The sequence below is a fragment of the Ursus maritimus genome (assembly GCF_017311325.1).
Source record: "Ursus maritimus isolate PB19 chromosome X unlocalized genomic scaffold, ASM1731132v1 scaffold_X1, whole genome shotgun sequence".
NCBI classification, from domain to species: Eukaryota; Metazoa; Chordata; class Mammalia; order Carnivora; family Ursidae; genus Ursus; species Ursus maritimus.
Window position 1 is genome coordinate 3,921,925 of NW_024423319.1, and position 15,645 is coordinate 3,937,569.

Consider the following 15,645-nt stretch of genomic DNA (forward strand, 5'->3'; position numbering starts at 1 on the left):
CGGGAATAAGTCAGCCTCTGGCAGGGCTAGGAGGTTCTGGACACTCTGTACACATACCCAGGTTGTATTTACTCAAAACAGATTTCCCCTAATCAAACCCTCTGTAACTTCCCGAGTTCGGGAAATGAACCCACCTTGCCAGTCTAGCCAAACATTTGTGGGAATCTTAATGAAACCATATCACAGACCTGTAGGTGAAAGGCTGACTTAGGGAGTAGAGGTTCTGGAATGGTTGGGGGTGGGGGTGGGTAGACATGGCAGCAGCTAAGAAAAGTCATAAAGGGGCTTGCTTTCTGGGACATTCCATACGTGCCATCTCTACTTGGCATTCCAAACCCCCAGGCCCAGTCTTTCTCAGCCACTGCCACCCTTCTCCTCTCAGGTGTGGTGCTGTGGCCTCTATTTACTGATACCACATGCCCCACGCTGGCGAGAATGAGGTGGAAGCCCGCACCCCGCCTGACTGATGAGAAACAACCAACCCAAAATCATTCCGGGCTGGAGAGGGCAAGGGTCCAAATAGATACCAGGAGATGAGCAGGGAAATGAGAAAACAAGAAGGCTTGGCCAAGGGGAGGGAGCACCAGAGGTGCAGAGAACACTTCCTTTGTGTAAAACTAACCTGGAAAACAATCTCCTCCAGATAAACCCGCCCAGCGGGAGAAGAGAGACCAGGAAGGGGAGCCGGGCCCTGGGAGAACAAAGATCAAAATCCGTCGAGAGCCAGTGACCGGCCCACCAGCCGGGGACCGGAGGCCCGAGTCCGAGGCGGGCTGCGGGCGCGGCCTCCGGAGGCCAGCCCTGCCTCGGCCACGCAGCGGACCACCGCCCCAGGCAGGTTGGGACGCGCGCCACCTCCACACGCTCGTACACACTCACACACGCCCCGCCACGTGTAGTCACCCGCGGCCAGGGGCTCGGCGGCTGCCCAGCTGAGAAGGGCAGTTGCCTGTGTCCGCTCGGCCCGGCGCGGCGGAGGGGTTTGTAGCCCACCATGCGGCCGAGCCCAGGAGACCCCAACCCCCACCCCTCGTTACCTGAACCCGGGAGACCGAACTCGACAGGGAACTGAGGGCAGGAAGTGCACCGTCCCACGGGACCGCGTCAGCTGCCAGAGGTGGCAGAGACTTCTCCTCCCCAGCCCGGAGGCTGCCTCCTCCTGACAAGGGGCCCCAATGGTCGGGGCCCTAAACCAGCTGTGGCAACCGCCCACCGCTGGCCGAATGGAACGCTCCTCACGTCACCAGGTCGTTCCAGTAGTTGCTCGCTCGCCATTGGCTGCTCGGCCTCGGCGCCTCCGCCCCTGCCTCCCCTGCCCTGAAGTACCATTGGCTACCCTGAACGCCACTCGATGCTGCCTCCACCCCACTCCCCCACCCATCTCCCGGCTTCGTTCCCACCTGCCAAGCCACTGCCAGCCTCCCTTTGGGGTCTGAGCGCCGATGTGAGATATAGTTATGCAGAGACAGAGGTGAAAGGTAGTGCTGATGGGACAAGGAGGGACGGGCTACCAGCCTCCCCTCACACACAGGGTGAGACGCTGAAGCAATACTGGCTCACAGATCCGGGAGCTCACCCCATACTACGTCCGCCCAGGGCCTCTTCGGCCCTACGTTCTTGAAATCAACCGCGACTCCGGATTTTACTCTTTATCAGCATAAAAACAAGTCCTCTGCCTCCCAAGTCCCATTCAGTAGTTAGGGACCTCGCCTCTGTCCCAATCACCCTAGCCTGCATCTCTAAGGCTTCCGGAACAAAACAAACAAACATAAAAAGGAACTTGAAAGAGATAGCTGTCCCCAGGAACGTAGAATCATTTTGCAGTACCGAAAACCAGTAATTGTAATGAAGTTAGAGAAACTCTACCGACAGGACTTAAATTCTTCCAGGTAGGTAATGAAGATTGCCAAGAAGGTTGTAAATTACTATTCGCTTCAGAGAGCTTATGATAATTGGAGGGGGCGGGGATCCAAGGCAGAATCCCCACCCACCAACTACACTGATTCTTTCCTTCTGCCTCCCCCCTCTGCAGCTACTGCCACAATGAGCCACTGCTACTGATGCAAGTGAACCGCATCCTTTACAAGAAGTTAGAGATTGGAGTGGGAAAAACAGTTGAGAACCAGAGCATTAATATTATACAGCGGACTTTAAAAGGTATTAGGTCTTTTTCCACCAGTATGGCTCTTGGCTTCCAGATGTAAGGGGAAATATGAGAAAGGGCTGAAGGTGGCCTCTCCTTACCCGTCACATTGTTGGGGACAGTGCCTAGGTTGCTAGCATTTTCCTGAGCTTGAATAAAGTTTCTCTAGGGTGAGAGTATTTGCAATTAATACAGAGGAGACTGCCAAAGCTCTTCCCAAGGCAGTTTTTGTGTGTGTTAGTTGAAGGACCATGTACATGGTCAGGAACTATTTCTCCTTTACAGTATTTGGGTCTCACCTGACATGAAGAAAAAAGCTATCTAATGATAATTACATTTGACACTTTCATGGCGCCACCCTTCAATCAAAAATTTTAAAGGATTAAAAAATCACTAGGTAATTCTCTTATGAGAGAGATGTGTTATAATTAATTTGTAGGGTAAAGTATGTCTTTATAAAGCTTCTATTGTTCCTTAGCACTCATGCTGATTATAATCCTTGCTTTATTCCCTATAAACTGTATGATCGGTATCATTGTCTCCAGTTCTCCCCCTTTGAATCCTGGAGGGTTCTGGTATTGCACACCCTTGGTATGGAAGGGAGAGGAACTTCCCTCAGCCCCATCAGACCCCTGGATTCTCAAGCCTGTGTACACTAGATGCCCTTAGGAATAGCATGTTTACCCTAGCTGCCATCCCCCTGACTGTGGAGCAGTCACAAATAAATCTCTGCAGCTTCCAAACATACTTTGTCCATATCTCAGGCTCAGGTGAAGCCCAGGGAGGCCTGGAATCAATGTGTCACAGCAACGCATTCCTGGGCTCTGCCCCTCCCTGCTCTGGGTCACATCTCTCTGGGATTAAGTGGCTGTGTAGGTCAGGCTTGTTTTATTACTGTTATTACTTGTGTTTACCACTAAAAGAAACATAAGGAAGATTTATATGGACAAACATTCCATAGCACTTCCTTCCCTGTAATTACATCATTTCATATAATCCTGAAAGTCTTAATGTACACACACAACTAAATTGTGACTATAAGATGAGATTGTTTCTTTTTTCTCTTCTCTTTCCTTCTCCTCTCAACAAACCTCCCAGACTTTACATATCCAAATGAGCATCGGTTCCCTTGAAGGGGAGTTAACAGTCTACACAATGAGCACTAGGAACACCACTGCAATCGGCTTCCATTGTGTGGTATACATTTTGGTGTCCCTGTTTAAAGATATCTGTCTCCATATTTATGGCTCCCGTGTGAGTGTGTGTTTGTCGTATAAAGTGCGGGCCTGTGGGATGCCAGTGGGCTGCAGCTTGCCTGTTAGTGTTGCTCTAGCTATTTCTTCTGCAAACACCAAAAGACCCATTTAGTACTGCATGCAAGAACAGACCCCCAAAATCAGCCCCCATCCTGCTTTCCAGCTCATGATGACCCTTTTCTTTTGCCCTGTCTTCTCAAGTTTCAACCCCTCTATGTCCCCTTGCCCTCCCCCCACACACACACACACATGTGTCCCTTCCCACCCTACTTACCTGACCTGTACTGCTCTCCCAACTCTCTGGCTATAAATAAATATATATTTGTATAATGAATTGATGAGCAAAGGAAGGAACCACGGGACACCCTGACCACACATAACCAACTAGTTCTTAGGCAGCAGCTACTTCCCTGAGGCCTGGGCTGCTATGACTGACATAGAAAAGGCAGAATGCTGTGTATAGCAAAAAGCACAAAAGCTTTATGGCCAGATAGACCTGGATTCAAATCCTGGCTCTCAGTAGCTTGTATAAACTTCCGTAAAATAGATCTAATACCTACTTCATAGAGTTATAAGGGAGATTAGAGATAATGTGCAGGGAATGACTGGCATATAGGAGAAACACAATAAATGCTGTATGTTATGATGAACGTCTATATGTAACAAACCTGGCCCACCTCCCTCCTTTATCTATGCTGCTGACTAGCGGCAGAAAGGTAAGAAGAAGGAAACCCATTCTTCACTTTGTTGAACCCGTGTCATCCATGTGCCCCCATGTTTTCAGAGCCTCTAAATTTATCACTGAAGTTAATCCTTATTTGCCTGACCTCTGGGTTTCCCAATCCCAGGGGCACCGCACTCCCTCATTAGGAAAACTTGGGCAATAATCTCGTTCTAGCCAAATGGCTGTTCTCTAGCACCATCGTCTCAAGTGAATCCCCAACACTGTTGCCACGTTATCCGCTTGGACAGGCAAGAGATCAATCTCTTTCATTACACACCTCCCGTATTTACAGCACTGTGCTGGGATTGTTGGCTCCTGCCAGAGACTGAAATGCACCTTTAAGATGCCACTGTGCAAAGCCAAACATACAGAAAGCCCAATAAAAAATGCCTGGTGTGGCAGGGAAGGTAATATTACAATGCAACTGAACTCAAAACGAGCCTCTGTTTCTGCTTCTGATACCTGTCCCCTCCTGCTGGTTCTGAATTTTGTTTCATCTCTAGACTGTGGATTTCTGACTCCAGCCTAAATGGTTTTAGGTGCTGTGCTTGAACCCTCAACACTATCCCTAAGACTACTCTCTCACCAATAAAGACCACCTATTAAGAACCTCCTCTGAGCAAGGGATTAAGTTAGGTGCTTTATGTAAATGAGGTTCTTAGATTATGGTCTAAACTTGATACCAAGTGAAAGCATCTGATACTGACCCGGCACAGCCCTAGTCTCTAACTCTGCCCAGCCTTCTCATTCCAGGAGCTGACCTCAAGGGATTGTGTAGCTAAAAATATAAACTGGTTTATCAGTCAATCATTAAATATGTACTGAACACCCACAGTTTGCCCAGCCTGTACTGAGCACTATAGGAAATACCAAAGAAGTATACAACATGATCCCAGCCACTAAGGAACTTGAAATATTCAAAGACAGAAAAGACCAGCTCATGTGAAGTCATTAAATATAAATAAAAAACAGTACAGAGACCAGTTCTCAACTACGCACAGCAGAGTCTCCATACTTTTAAGGAGAGTTTGCCTCAAAAGTTTGTACCCTCTCAAATACTGTTAGTAGAAAAATAAATTGGCAAATTTTTTTCAGCAGGGCTATTCAATAGTATCTCTTAATGTTTTTACATTTCATAGCCATTGACCCAACAGACCTACTTCTATCAAGAAATACTAACACAAAAGTTCAAAGATATATGTTCCAAGATATTTACTATAGCATTGTTTATAATTGTGAAAGTTATCAAACAAAAAAATCTTTATTGGATAGGAGTATTATGCAGCTATAAAAATAATGAGATATAGCATATATGCAGAAAGAGCAGACCATGGCCTTTCTATATGTGTATATATTTCAATAAAAATTTTACATTAAAATTTAAGTATTGTGGTACCTGGGTGGCTCAGTCAGTTACGCCTTCAATTCGTGATTTCAGCTCAGGTCATGATCTCAGGGTTGTGGGATCGAGCCCCATGTAGGACTCCATGCTGAACATGGAGCCTGCTTGAGATTCTCTCTCTGCCCCCTCCATCTCAAAAAAATAAAGTATCTATGTGTTGATATGCAGGTATGCCCAATATGTTAAGTTTAAAAACCCAGTATCTAAATGTTTATAAAATCCAACTTCTATCAAACAAAAAAACTTATTTTGTGTATGTGTATATGTATACGATTTTGTATATGCATATTTTAGAAGTCTGGAAGGATATTTACCAAATAGTGTCACCTCTGGGGAGTGAGGGTGGTGAACAAACTTTTAAGTTTTATTTTATACACTTCTTTAGTGTCTGAATTAATTACAAGAAATATTATTGATTTTAAAACTTAAAAATCAAAATTTTAAAAAAGTATTGTAAGGCTGTGTATTTGTTCAATATGGCAGAATGACCACATGCATTAATCTGTTCTCCCTCCTAAGACACCATTAGAATTATAGCAGAGGGATTTAAAAGGTATAAGTCCACAACAAAGAAAAGGGACATCAGATGATAATATATGTCATCTGGAAGATAAAAAATGGAGTGAAGGGTGTTGACAGAATACGCAGAACCAAGGCCGATTTTTGGAGCCGACCAGCCCAGAAAAATGCCATACAGAACATAGGAGGACTCCAGGAAAAAGGGAAATCAGCAAAAGAGAGGACGTGGTTAAGAGCTAGGAAAACTGGGGCACCTGGCTGGCTCAGTCAGTAGAGCGTGCAACTCTTGATCTCGGGGTCATGAGTCCGAGCCCCACGTTGGGTGTAGAGATTACTTAAAAAAACAAAAAAATTTTAAAAAGAGCTAGGAAAGTTAAGGATACAGTAAAGGCACAGAATGCCAGAAATAAACCAAAAAGGGGCAATAAAGAAATCCCAGGGAAAACAAAAGTTATACAAGAAATCCATGGATCAAACGTGAAGAAATGGTTCGAATTAACACAGGAAATGGGCCTAAAGAAGTATAGGATTTATTTTAAGCAATAAACAAAATAAAAAAGAAACTGGAAAATAGCAGAGATACAGTAAAGAAGGCCTATGTTTAGTCTACCCACAGCATAAATACATATAACATACATACACACACTCATTCATAAATGAATGAATGGCAATCAGAAATTCAAGGAAAATACAAAACTGTTTAAAAATGTCTTTTTCCAATAATTAAGGCAACCAGGACATAGAATCATATAGAGCAACCAATGGAGGTTGTAACATTGGAACTACAAAGAAGAAAATGTAATCAAGGCCCATCCCTTGGCTTTACACAGATACATATTTATACAGTCACAATAATGTAAACACTATCCTTACTGGTTTTCACCTTTTGAAATCCAACCTAGAGACAAATCACAGACAACCTAATTGTGATTACAAAGTATAAAGTAAATGTTAACAAACTTATTGTAAAAGCATAGCACACAGAAATTGGAAAGTAGACAAAATTAGGGGAGGTGGAAAATTGTGTAGAGGCACTAATATTCCAATTTTAGAAAGTGCAGAATCAAGAGATACTATCTGTAGATGATGGAACCAAAAAAAAAAAAGAGATTTATGTGTCTTATATAAAGACACAAAGATAACCAAGAAGACATACAAACAAAAAGATATAAATTAGAATGGTTGTCTCTGGAGAGGTGTACTAAGTAGAGGAACAAAAGAGAACTTTAGAGGAACTAAAGAGATAAGAGTGATATATTTGGAGAAAGAGAGGGGTGGTGCTACTGTGTAAGTGAGCTAAACCCCACCTATTAGAGCAAGTCACTAGATGTTGTTTAGAGCTGGTAAACCAACGATGGGCAGTACATACATATCATTTAGAAATACTCCCCTTACTGGTCTCCCTACATCCACCCTTGGTCCCTTTTGGTCTATTATTAACACAGCAGCTAGAGAGATTCTGGTTTGTTTGTTTGTTTGTTTTTTAAGATTGATTGATTGATTGATTGATTTTAGAAGGGGGGGCTACAGAGGGAGAGAGAGAGAGAGTTTTAAGCAGACTCTGTGCTGAGCATGGAGCCCAATGCAGGGCTGGATCCCACAACCCTGAGATAACAACCTGAGCGGAAACCAAGAGTCAGATGTTTACCTGACTGAGCAATCCAGGTGCCCCTAGAGAGATTCTTTTAAACGTTAACTCAGATCTTGCCACCCACAGCTTGTCCAATGGCTTTCCATCTGTGAAATAATAGAAAAAATATATATACTAGTCTCTGCCCCCCAGTTTGGCACAGAGCTAAAACCCTTGTAAATTCCCAAGTGGTAAGAGTGCTATGAGCATCTCTTGTTCTAATGTTTGGTCTTTGACCCTGGTTCCTGACACAGGGCTCCTGAAACCCTTATAATTTCCTGGGTGATAGAAGCATCCTTTGTTCTAATGAGGCAACTCTGGGTGGGCTCTTGGATGGTTCCTGGATGCGGTCTGGTCACCAGAAAGATCAAGCCATGATTGGAAGCCTGGAATTTTCAGCCCCACCTCCATCAAGAGGAGAAGGGAAAAGAGCTGGAAATGGAGTTAATGATTGATCATGCCTCCGCAATGAAGCCTCCATAAAAATCACAAGAGTATGGGATTCGGAGAGCATCCTGGTTGGTGAAAACATCCATATGCCAGGAAGGTGCGATTTGGTGGGGGGGGGGTGCTGCAATTTCAAATAGTGTAGTCCAGGAAAACCTCTGCTTTATTTTTCTCCCATAGCACTTAGTGTCTTTAACATACTATATATTTTAACTATGTATTTATAGTGTATTGTTGCTCTCCCCCACTAGAATGTAAACTTAAGAAGAGCAGGGGCTTTCCTGTTTTGTTCACCAGCTTATCCCCAGTGCTGAGAACAGTGACTGGCACATAGTAGGTGCTTATTAAGGGCTAAATTGCAGGGGTGCCTGGTGGCTCAGTCAGTTAAGCGTCTGCCTTCAGCTCAGGTAATGATCCCAGCATCCTGGGATTGAGCCCTGTGTCGGGGTTCCCTGTTCAGTGGGGAGTCTGCTTCTCCCTCTCCCTCTGCCCCTCCCCCCACTCATGCACTATCTCTTGCAAATAAATAAATAATTTTTTAAAAAAGGGGCTAAATTGCATCCCCCCAAATTCATGTATTGAAGGCCCAATACCCAGTATCTCAGAATGTAACTGTATTTGGAGGTAAGTTTTTTTTTAAGATTTTATTTATTTATTAGAGAGAGAGAGTGCATGCACAAGCAGGGGAGAGAGAGAAGCAGGCTCCCCACCAAGCAGGGAGCCCAATGCGGGGCTCCACCCCAGAACCCCGGGATCACTACAATGAGATGAATGCAGATGCTTAACCCACTGAGCCACCCAGATGCCCCTGGAGATAAGTTCTATAAAGAGGTGATTGAGGGCGCCTGGGTGGCTCAGTGTGTTAAGTGTCTGCCTTCAGCTCAGGTCATGATCCTGGGGTCCGGGGATTGAGTCCCACATTGGGCTCCCTGCTCAGGGAGATGTCTGCTTCTCCCTCTTCCCTCACCCTGCTCTCATGCTCTCTCTTTCTCAAATAAGTAAATAAAATCTTTTTTTTTTTAAGAGGTGATTGAGTTGAAATGAGGCCATTTGGATGGGGCTCTAATCCAGTATGACTGGTATCCTTATAACATGAGGAAGAGACACCAGGGGTACAAATACACAGAGGGACAATCACATAAAGAGGCAGCAAGAAGGTGGCCATCTGCAAGTCAAGGAGAAAGGACTGGAACAGATCCTTCCCAGATGGTCTTCAGAGGAAACCAAGCCTGCCAGAATCTTCATCTTGGACCTCCAGCCTCCAGAACTGTGAAAGAATAAATTCCTGCTGTTTAAGACTCCCAGGCTGTGCAATTTTGTTATGGCAGCCCTAGCAAACAGAGTGCTCAATGAATTATGTGCTTCGAATGAATGGATAAACAGGTAGATGGATATGGCAGGAACATGAGAAAAACTCAATCCAGAAACAGTTTAAAGTGGTAGACCTCAGGGATGGGAATACAGGTGAGGAGGAGTGGGGCAGGAGATGGTTGCTTTTTATTGTAAGCCCTTTGGCACTATTTAATTTTTATCTACATGAATGTATTATTTCAGCAAATATTCTTAAATGTTAATTTTTAGAAAGGGGTGTTACAGAACAAAAGAATATAGGTTCATGAGGCTTTATATTACTGCTTCTCCATCCAGGGCAATTTTGCCCTCCAAGAGCATTTGGCAATGTCTAGACGTTCTTGGTTCTCAAATTTGCAGAGAGTGCTACAGGCATCAGGTGGGTCAAGGCCGGGGATACTGCTAAATATCTTACAGTGCACAGTACAGCACCCCACAAAATGTCAATAGTGGTGAGATCAAGAAATCCTTTTACATAATTGTGTGGATGATAATGCCATAACAAGTTATTAAGGAAAGTTATGGCTATTTAGTTAATAGAATTAACCTCCGAGAAGAACTTAATGTAGGAAAACTACCATACTATGCTACAATCCATTCTTTCATGCCTTTGTTAGAGAAAAATTCTGGACTGAATGATAGTTCTGATGGCAGTGCTAGGAACATGAGAGGCACAGTAAATACAAAAGGACTAACTGACTTCTGTCCATAGATTTTTATACAAACCATCAATATACACAAATGCAAACGGCCATTCATCCCACATTACCTCACTCTCGCCTCATTGCCTCTTCCTGCCAGTCTAATTCATCCCCTCTGCTCTCTGCCAATCAACACTCAATACTCCCTTCTTTCTTTTATCCCAAACCCCAAATCCAAGATTTCTCCTAGACCACAACTCATGCTGGAATGCTTTTCCTGCAGCTTCAGCCAGGATTTCTTTCTTCTTTTACCTCTTTCGTGAAATCTCCATTCCCTGGAAAAGAGGGAATAATTTCTCACTGGTTCCATCTTGCAAAAAAACAGAACCCCTTCCTTGCTCAACAACCGACCAAAATCACCTACTTTTTCACACACGCCATTAAGTAAATATCTAATGTATGGATCTATTAGGTGTTTTGATTTTTGTGTATTCATGATAAATGTGTCTGTGCTAGTGTTATGTCCAGTTAGAGGTGGTGTAGACAAATGTCTGGTGATCTGCTTTGGGAATATGGTTTCCCAGGAGGGGTGTGAGAAGAATCAAGGGCAGTCACTGTTCCATGCTATTGCTCAGAACATTAGTTTTGACCTCAATGAGCAACATTTTCATGCTGCCAGGTACTGAGAGCCTGCTAAGGAAGGGGAAAGACCCTGTTCCAGAATCAACGTACTTTGGAATATCTATAGAAGGAAACACAAGAGACTGGTAACAGTGGTTGCCCTCAGAAGTGGAAACTAGAGACCTTAGAGATAAAGGTGGGAGAGAGACCTAATTTTCAGTGTATACCCTTTTATAACTTTGGAATTTTGCTCCATGTGCACATATTAGCTACACAAAAATATTAATTATGTCAGTATACTGTATAAAACTACAATATTTGTATCTCAAGCCAAACTTCTACCCAGCTACAAATGGATGTAAAAATATCATGTTTTTTATATTGAAAACTGAGGTATTAAATATATATCCTGGCAATCTGTTAGACTCTGAATCCCACACTGAGAAAAAGACTAAAAAGAAATTGTCTGCAAAGATATGTTCCTTATTGATCTGATTGTCTTTAAATTGCATGGAAATAGGCAGAAGAAAATTGACCTAAACTATAATGTTTATATACATCCCTAAAGCAACACTTTTAAAAATAATTGGAGGGCTGAAAAAAATGCAATGACAAAATTTTATTTACATTTTAATATAATATATAATTGATTGACCAGGAGCTTTAAGCACTCTGTGTTCTAGATGACAAGAGAAGACCATTTTATCCGGGAATAAATAGTTCTCTGCCTTGTTTTAGTTTGGGTGCAATAATGATGAATACCAAATCCCTTGGGATGAAAAAATGTTTTATTGAGAACTCCATTTCCTCAAATTTTTCTCATTTCCCCAGTGACTGTAATATCAAATGTCACAAGTTTAAAACAAAATAAAAACATGGAAATGTCCCTAGTTCAGACTGAGCCTCTCCTATGAAGATATACTGCTTTTTCATCTGACCTGTAAAGCCCTTCTGAATTTGAGAATGTCTACCAGACCTCTGGCCATCCAAGGTAAAGGGTCATCATTCTGGTATATCTCCCCCTGGCCACTCCAGGAAATTGACTTTAGTTCCCATTGATGAACTTCACCCTACTGACACCTCCCAGCACATTTTGCTTCTAATCTCTGAATTTGCACAGCAGCTGAGCTGGAGACTAATTTTCAAAAGGTGACATAAGTATGTTTTTCAAATGTGCTTCTTAACCACTCCTCTAAATGAAGAAGGAATCAGGCAGGCGAAGCTGAATCAGCTAACCCAGGCAATCCACCGACCTGGAGATACTCGGCATCCCTCTCTGTGTGTTTCTGTTCTGGGTTAAATAGACATCCCATTGGTTATCATATTTATCATTGGAAATTTAATCTCTGTTATTCTAAAATAAAAAAGTCATCTCTTCACCCTTACAAAGTCTGTTTCTATCTGATAACAGCTTTATTGGTTGTGAGTGTACACTGATATATTTGTCTGCTAAGGCTCCCATAACAAAATATATAGACTGAGTAGCTTAAACACAGAAATTTATTTTCTCACAGTTCTGGAGGCTAGAAGTCCCAGATCAGGGTGCCAGCCAGTTCAGTTCCTGGTGAGGGCTCTTTTCCACCCTTATGACCTCACTTAACCTTTATTATCTCCTTATAGGCTCTATCTCCAATACAGTCACATTGGGGGTTAAGGCTTCAACATATGAATGGAGTGAAGGGAATTCAGTCCCTAACAACTGAATTCACAGTAATGGACTGTTTAATATTTTAGTAAACGAGCAGGTTATCAAAGATATATGCAGGAGATATATCTACCCACATATATACAAACAGTTAGAACTAGCCAAGAGGCAAGGCAAACAGGTTGCTTTGGAATTAGTGGGGATGGCGCATAGAATGCATTTGGGGGAGGAGGAAGAAGGGTGTTAGGGAGGAATGGAAAAAATCAGCTGGTAGTATAGGAAAGGAGGAACAGGAGAACTCCATATGAGCAGTCTCTAACCAGGAAGAGTGTTAAGTTTTTAGTAAAGTCTTGCACCAAAGCAAACAAATTCCATAGACTTGAACAGGATGCTTTGAATCCCCACTCCTCCTAACATTCACTAAGGCAAAGCCCTGCCAGGCAGGCTGGAATATGAACATTGGCCTAACCTGTCCCATCCTGATTTCAAGCTCACAGGAGAATGGCAACTATGTCCCTTTAACTCACTCTCTACAGTACTGCTGGGCAAAGAAGCATTTAAATGCTTTTGATGGTGATGATTGCGGAGAAAAATGGGATATAAATGGCTACTGACAAGTTTCACTGTAACAACTTTTATAACCCCATTATTAAAGAGATGAATATCTTCATATTCCTAAATAAGAGGTAATCACATGTCTAAAGGCTCTTCGCCCCTCACTTATTTTGTTAAAATGCTATTCTCAATCTTTTCCCCCCGGGTGTGCATTAGTTACTATGGAAACATTGGGATACCATAGTTTGAGCATATCAGCATTCCCAAATTCTATTAGAATATGAAGCCAATTTATACTGTGGTATTGGAGGAGAGAGTTCTCACTCAGAGTTATAAATGAATGCAAAACAAAATGAAATGTATGGCACTGCCACATAAACACAAGCCCCACTTAGCACCACAAAATTGGTAAGGCTCATCTTATCTGCCCACTCTATGTATCAGAATCCTGACTGGAGTTATCAATGAAATTGTCTTAGTCTGTTCTCGCTGCTATAACAAAACACCATAACGAGGTGGGGGTGGGGGCAGCCTTCTAAACAACAAACATTTATTTTTCACAGTTCTGAAGGCTGGGAAGTTCAAACTCACAGCCCCAGCATATTTGATGTCTGGTGAGAAACTGCTTCCTAGACAGTCAACATCTTCTCACTGTGTCCTCACATGGTGAAGGGGCAAAGGAGCTCTCTGGGGTCTCTTATAAGAGCACTAACCTTATTCATGAGGTCTCTAACTTCATGACCTAAGAACCTCCTAAAGTCCCCACCTGCTAATATCATCACCTGGGGGGTTAAGTTTCAACATATGAATCTGTGGGGGACAAAAACATTCCATCTATAGCAGAGGTCTACTAAGTAAATACATTTACCCATAACAACATCAGCACAGGTTCTTTTCTCTTTTTGCTGTAATTATCATTTATTTATAAATGGTTTATTTGTGTCATTTCCACTTTAACCCAAGAGTTTTTAGGCTAGTCATTTTAAATTTCAAAGTGACCAGATTTTTTTTTTTTGCTGTGGTTTTCCTGTTAATTTCTCATTTTTAACTTTATTGTGGTAAGAACCTTTGCCCATGTGTGGGTACCTACTATACATCTTGACCACAATGCGCTGCATACAACTAAAACTGAATGTATCATCTTCTCTCCTGAACTAGATGCTCCTCCGTATTCTTTACCTCAGTTGTAATGCCACATCCACTCAATCACTCAAGCCAGAAAATCTACAAATCAGCTTTGCCTCCTCCCTCTCCCTTATTCATTAAATTGGATCAAACACCAAGCCTTACAAATTTTACCTCCTAAAAACCCTTCAAATTTCTCCCCTCCTCTATATTTCTTGACATCATCTACTAAATAATGCTATGAGAGATAAGGATTAAGCTCACTCCCACCACTCACACCTCCCAACCATGCCTTCCAATATAGTTTTAACATTATTTTTATTTCCTCAAATGGGTATCTTTTCAAAAAGATTTTATTTATTTATTTATTTATTTATTTATTTATTTATTTGCGAGAGAGGGAGCAGGGGGAGGGGCGGAGGGAGAGAGAATCTTAAGCAGACTGTGCTGAGCATGGAGCCCACTCCCACGACCCTGAGATCATAATCTGAGCCGAAATCAAGAGTCAGACACTCAACCGACTGAGCCACCCAGGCACCCCTCTTTTTCACTTTAAATAATATGCATAAACTTACATTTCCTGTTTTATCAACCATAGGCAGTTTCTCCTAACTGCCCACTTTGTAAGATGAAGACATGAGTGTTCTATAATTCCCTCTCCCTCTTCTCACCCCTACCTCCCAACTTATGTCTGTTTCTCCATATCTCTGTTTTTACATTTATCCGTGCAATCATCTTATCAAACCTCCTATTTGGTCTCCCTGTTTCCATTCTCAGCCCCCTCTTAACTCTTCACACAACAGCCAGAGTGATCGTTTATGAGTTTAAATCAATTTCTGCTTTTGTCAATGACAGACTAACTTGTTTCAGACTAACCATCCCATTGAGAGCAACTCTAAAAGCTGAACACATAAAAACATTTTTAGTCACATTGAAGGGCCATCAAGGCAGCAAGAAATTGAGACAGACCAAGATTCTGGAGGAGAGAGAGGGAGGGGGAAAGATGTGAGCTAGGTATCTGGCTGCATTTTTGCTTTTAAGCCATTTGGCCATTTGAAATCTGTGGAATGAGAAGCTAAGAACCTTAGCAAAAAAACAATGCGGAAAATACTGCCTGAGAGTCTGAGAAGCTGAGAAAAGCTTTCAGAAGTCTAATGAAACTGAGAAAAGGAAAATGATGTTGAGTGTCCATGAAGGAGAAGCCCTAGTAAATACCACAAAATTTCAGCTGAATCCCCCAAAGGGCCACAACCCAGGAGTATGAGAGAATGGGAAAAAGATCAACCCTCATAATCCCAATCTCTAATCAGATTAAGGTGATCTATCCCTACCCTGGGTGCTTGCCAGAGTAAAATATAAATCCCCTCTGGAGGAAGATAGTATGAGCCAGCACCTCAAATTATTTCTTCAACTTTTTATATGGTGTCCAACATTCAATCAATAATCATGAAGCATACAAAAAGATAAACAGTGACTGAAAATCAAGAGAAAATAGGGACAGGACACCTGGGTGGCTTAGTCAGTTAAGTGTCCAACTCTTGATCTCAGCTCAGGTCTTGATCTTAGGGTCGTGAGTTCAAGCCCCAC

The 15,645-nt window shown here is 42.6% G+C and overlaps 1 protein-coding gene across 2 annotated transcripts in view; it reads right to left on the reverse strand.

Annotated features, from left to right (window-relative positions):
* The window catches only part of ZDHHC9 (zinc finger DHHC-type palmitoyltransferase 9), a 38,506-nt gene extending 37,327 nt beyond the window's left edge, over positions 1-1,179 (reverse strand). The window contains exons 1-2 of one of the 2 annotated variants that reach the window (XM_040627241.1): positions 1,038-1,179; positions 623-691 (exon numbers count right to left, since the gene is read on the reverse strand). The gene's annotated coding sequence lies outside the window, so the exon portion shown is untranslated. The remainder of the gene's footprint in view (positions 1-622; positions 692-1,037) is intronic. The other variant, XM_040627239.1, reaches the window with a different exon arrangement.
* Positions 1,180-15,645: the final 14,466 nt, after the last annotated feature.